We start from the raw sequence: 5,938 nt of genomic DNA on the forward strand, positions 1-5,938 counted from the left end.
AGTCAACGTTAGACGATCTAAAACCCTAGGTCAACACTGGTCAACACGTAACCCTAGGTCAACATCAGTCAACGTATTGTAATAGAAAATCAACACCAGGCGATCTGAAACCCTAGGTCAACGCCGGTCAACGCATAACCCTAGGTCAACGCCAGTCAACACGTTGCGATTAAAAAGTCAACATCGAACGATTCGTAATCCTAGGTCAACGCCAGTTAACGCATTGCGATGGAAGTCAATACGAGTCAATATATCATGATGGAGATAGTCAGTTCAAAGTCAACTCGGCGATACGAGCCAAAATCAATTCACCGGTTTTGATTCAAGATTTTGACGACGGCCAGACGATAAACACAACGCCGGGAGAACTTCAGCTATTCGTCAAAAATATCGAATAGACTGAAAATCGAAGGAGTCAAGAATCAAAGCTAACTATAGGCCCTTTTACACCGACTGAAGGTTGGACCAATCATATCCAAAGTATTTCAGGCTCATCTACAAAAGAAACGAGACTGAAACACTTTGGAGGGTGTATCTGTAAGTGTCAAAAATTGCCTATAGGTCTCTGCACGTGGCTCGAGACAGAGAGAAAACGATGAATGTCACTATTCGAATCGCAGAAGCTCATTTGATGTTGACAAGCACACAGAGTGAGTCGACAAACTATGTGAAGCAACGAAACAACAGAATAACGGAAACACGAGTTGATCAGGAGCCCCACTTCGCTTACGAAAGGCGAAGCACTCCTCGTATCCTATTTATTCCATATGTGATTCAACCATGGGAGCATATAGATATACTCATTATCTTTCCAATGCATCTTAAATCGCGTGATTCCGAGTTTGGGTTACGAAAATACAGCGGAAACGGACAGAGCGAACAAAACCATCCAAGCCAAACCTTGGCGAGACACCAAGAGGTGTCTCGGCCAAGGCTTGGTCGAGACACCCATAGGTGTCTCGGCCAAGCTTTGGCCGAGATACCAAGGAGTGTCTCGGCCCAAGCATGGCCGAGACACCCACAAGTGTCCGCAGACCCGAAAATCTGGTTTTGCATAGTTTGAAGCTATTTTTCGATCCCTAACCGTCTGGATTTGTTCCAACTGATCTGAATCTATCCAAGAACATGGTTAAGTGGTTGTAACTAAGGATAAGAGGGAATCGATCGTTCTTATCCGAAAACAGGGGTCCTAAAACCTATAAATACAGCACCAGAGCCTTCATTTTTTCAATCTAGAATTCTTGAGCGCTGGGGAAGCCCTGCCAAATTAAGGATTAAAGAGCCATGAATTTCAGAGAGGAGGAGGAGACTTCAGTGGATTCTTCGGCATTAAGAAGAGGAGTTCGTCAGATCTGTAGCCCGGTTCGTCCCTTAAAATTACCCTGTTGCGGTGATCTTAAGAAGAGCAATTATCTCGCTGTTGCCGAGATAAGCGCTTCGGCTTCTTGATTCTTTCGCGAATCGACGAAGCTCCGGATCTGATCTGATCGTTTGGTGGTCCACCGATATCAACGTCCCCTTCACAAGCTAAGATCCCACACAAGCAGCGGGCGATAAACACCCGTTGCGTTTGTTTGAAGAGAGTTGTATTTTTCTTATTTTCATTGTGTAAGAAAGTCTTATAAAAAGATTTTTCTTATTTTCATTGTGTAAGAAAGTCTTATAAAAAGACTAATTTTACTTTGAATCTGTAATCGATAAACGTGTAATGGATTCAGTAATGAAGATATCAACTTTTACCGCAAACAAGGACTAACTTAGGCAACATGCTTGTGTTATCATAAACAAGCTCATATCAACATATATTAAATTTATAATGCCAATAATACAATAGATGATCATCACCCCATCGTGATCATCCAATTCCCTAATGATACGTGCTCCCACGTATAGCGCAAATATCAAAATTAAGCTACGAGAGCTCTATGGCTAAACACGTGCACCACGTATGGATCTCGTACACCCAAACCTTCGCGTAAAACCCTCTTTCCAATGAGGTATCAGCCTAGTGCAGCAGTTTTCTACAAAACATGTCGTTAGTAAATTAAGCATATCTTTCTCTAGACAAACTCCTTTTAAGAATAGTTTTCTATTTAAAAACTAGATTCACACAACTTTCATTCAGTACTGGTTTGGTTCAGTTTGGATTTTATTTGTTATATCAATTTTTCAGCTAAAGTTTATGCACGTGCACTGAGCAATTTTTTGCAGAATATGTTGTTAGTAAATTGAGTATACCTTACTCTAGACGAACTTTTTTTTAAGAATGGTTTTCTGTTTTGGAAACTAGATTCACACAGCTTTCATTTGGCACTAGTTTGGTTTAGTTTGGAGTTTAGTTGTTATCTCAAAATTTTAGCTAAAGTTTATGCACGTGCACTGAAAGACAATCTGACCCCTCTTGGATTTTTTTTTTTTTGCATGTAACTTTGTCTTTTGTTTGGATAAAAACATATTTATAGTTCAATTAGTCAAAATATAAGTATTTGATCATGAATCTAACTCAATGATACAACCAAATACAACATATTAAAATAGGGTGAGATTGGAGGAGATGAACTCGCCTTAAGAGGGATTCGATCTCCATAAATCGAGAATTAGTGTATCAGCTTTCACAAGAGTTGTAGATCCGCTTCATGAAGTTTTCTCAGATTCCTCCAAAAAAAAAAATTGACCCACCATGGCCATGGGTTCACGTGAGATTGAGGGGGAGGAAGAAGATGGTTAGAGAGAGAGAGAGAGAGAGAGAGAGAGAGAGAGAGAGAATGGTCATGACAAAATATATATATCCCCCTCTCTCTTACACTCTCATCCTCTTAAAAAGAACTCAAAGGTCTAGATCTAATCTCTATCACCAAGCTAACTCTCCATAATAGATAACAACTTAAATCAAAGCAGATAAACACAAATATATATTCGGGTATTTTACCAGCTCGAAGTTCGACTGATTTCTCCGGTGCCAGAATAAATCGTCGATTTACCCCCAATATGATCTCGACGTTCTTAGAATGATGGCGCTGACTGCACACCATCCGAGTTATAGATAAAATATTAAAAATGAAAAACTGTAGGTTTCGAGCTGTCTCGCGACATCGAGACCGAAACTCTAAACGAAGTCCAAATCGAACAAAACTAGGCTCGCAGCACAAAGACCACATTATAAGATCGATGGCGCCATCCAGAGGCCCATCTAATCACCAGAAACAACTTAAACTCCTGTACGACGACAAACTTGCGGTACCGTAACCCGAGCTGCAAACAAACTCTAAATAAATTCTTTCCATTATTCATTGAAAAGTAAGCACACGTCATAAAACTCATAAAAGCTTAAATAAATTATCAAATAAATTTACAAAAATTATCTGGTTTTACATTCCTTCTTTCCTAGAGTAATTGCCTGAGCTTATGCGGACACTGAATCCTTTTATTTTTGTATAATCATTGTAATAATCATACGTAGCAGTATATGTGGGAAATTCTATTCCAATCCATAGTTCCATAGTATTGGACTTGCCATTATCAATAGAATTAACATGATTAATTTTCTCTTACTCCAACTTATGCTCTGTATTACTACAATCAATAAATGCACTTCCTTCCACATTATCAGTCATCAAACTGTCTACATAAACATCAGCCATATTGAAATTGACCTAAACAATATTAATCAATTTCTATTAGTTATAATTTAGCTTTATTTAAAGATAAAAAAATCTCATCACACCACAGACTACAAATTAAGGAGAAAAACTCACTAAAATTAAAACAAAAAAAATAACTTATAATTAGTTTCAATTATTCAAAGAAAATGCAAGAGCACATAAATTCTAAGAATTTTGATAAATTTTTAAAAAATAAAAATAAAAATCAAAGTTTTCGGGAAAAAACTTTCAGTAACTATATGCCTGTGAATTAAGGAGAACAATCACTCAAAATTAAAGTTGATTCCTTTAAAAAAATTTAATAATTCTAACAATTCTAAACTATATCAAACTTTTAGAAAATAAAAATTAAGTTGCTTCCTTTAAAAAAAATAAAAATAAAAAAGCTTTCATTAACTAGATTGAATTAAGGAGTTGTCTAATTATGAGTTTATGAGAGTAATTAACGAAACTAAAAGATTGATAAAGTACTTGTGACGCCCCAAGGTTCACACAAGGATGCAGTCCAAGGTGAAATGCGGATTGTCAAACCTGCCAAGCACCAAACACCATACTACGACATGTTTCACCATCACAGTCACTATCTCTCTAGTGGAAACAACAAATAGGTGAAGGTATAAACAGGCAAATAATAAAAGTAGTATAAAATCAGATATGCACAAAAGAAGTATATCAGCAAATAAGCCCAACTGAAATAGAATAAAGATATCTCTGAGTCAGAAATACATCTCAACACAATGAGTCAAATGAAGTCTCACTAAGGCACTCAGCCTCTACAAAAATAAATACAACTCTAAAATCTGAACAATGAACATAACTATATAGTGGAGCTTCAACCACTAAAACCATGCGACGGCGACTATGCTAGAACTCCGTCATCCTGCGGCTCTCCAAAACTCTGATCTGCCTGAAAGATACAATTTAAACAAAAAGAATAACAATAAGAGCATCAGAGCGCTACAACAAAATCACCTCCATCCGCCCCAGGGGAAGGGCTGCTAGATGAATGGAGGCTCTATCTATTAAGCATAGTCTACCTATATTATTTTCTCCATATCTAAGGGAGTTAATATTTAGACACCTACAAGACGAGACATAGTACGTCGAGCAAAATAATCCAAACAAGGAAACCCCCATATATATATATATTATATGTCTCAAATTGTAGATCCCTAAATACCAATTCCAACACTATGAATGAAAACAGCACTCAAAAGAAATACTCCAAGCCTCAACTATATAGAACCAATGTTACAATCTCAAACTACTTCTCAAGTAGTTGGCGCAATTATAAGAGAATATCGTTCAACTCAAAAATCATCATAGGCCATATCATGTATGCCACAAACCAAAGAATGTACCTTACTCATGGGAAATCTAACATGAGAGTAACTATAACTGATAATACATATATGTGTGCATCTCTTTATGCAATAGCGATACTCTTATAATATTCTTACTCAATCGCTCTGCGGCAATAATGTTTATCTCCCTATCCCGGATACATGGAATGACGATACTTTTGTAATTTCCTACTCAATCGCCCTGCGGAAATATGTTTTATTATCTCCCTATTCCGGATACATGTAATAACAATACTATTGTAATACTCTTACTCAATTGTTCTGCGGCAAATAGGTTTTATCTCCCTATTTCCGGATACGTATAAAACAACACTATTTATATGTGTTTATCAATTTAACTCGTGTCAAAAGTGTGTCAATGTAACACAATCTAGCACACATGTGTAGGCGTATAAAACTGCTTATAGGTCCCTTGACACAGCTCGGCGCGATGATTCGACAAATCGACGAACGTTCAAGCAACGAAACGAACTAAAGAGGCTACAAAGCTAACGAACTGCATGTGAACAACGTGAGTGGTTCGGGGAGTCGACGGGTCTTCCAACAAAATGGATTTGAACTCAAACACCGACTGAGTTTACTGCCAAATCCGGAATCAAGTCAATAAATCAACAAAACAACCGGAAACAACGGAAAACGACAAAACCAGCGCACCTGGGGGAACTCGGCCCGAACCGAACCACCCTAAGGTGGCTCGGCCCAAGCCGAGCCACCCTAGGGTGGCTCGGTGGCCGAGCCACCCCAGGGTGGCTCGGCCAAGGCCGAGCCACCCTGAGGTGGCTCGGCCAAGACCGAGCCACCCCTGGGTGGCTCGGCTATGGCCGAGCCACCTAGGGGTGGCTAGGCTCAGAACTGTGCAAACGCACAGTTCTGAGAGCCTATAAATAGGCCTAGTACTCGTTCATTTGAGGG

The sequence above is a fragment of the Asparagus officinalis genome, unplaced genomic scaffold (assembly GCF_001876935.1).
Source record: "Asparagus officinalis unplaced genomic scaffold, Aspof.V1 AsparagusV1_Un280, whole genome shotgun sequence".
NCBI lineage: Eukaryota > Viridiplantae > Streptophyta > Magnoliopsida > Asparagales > Asparagaceae > Asparagus > Asparagus officinalis.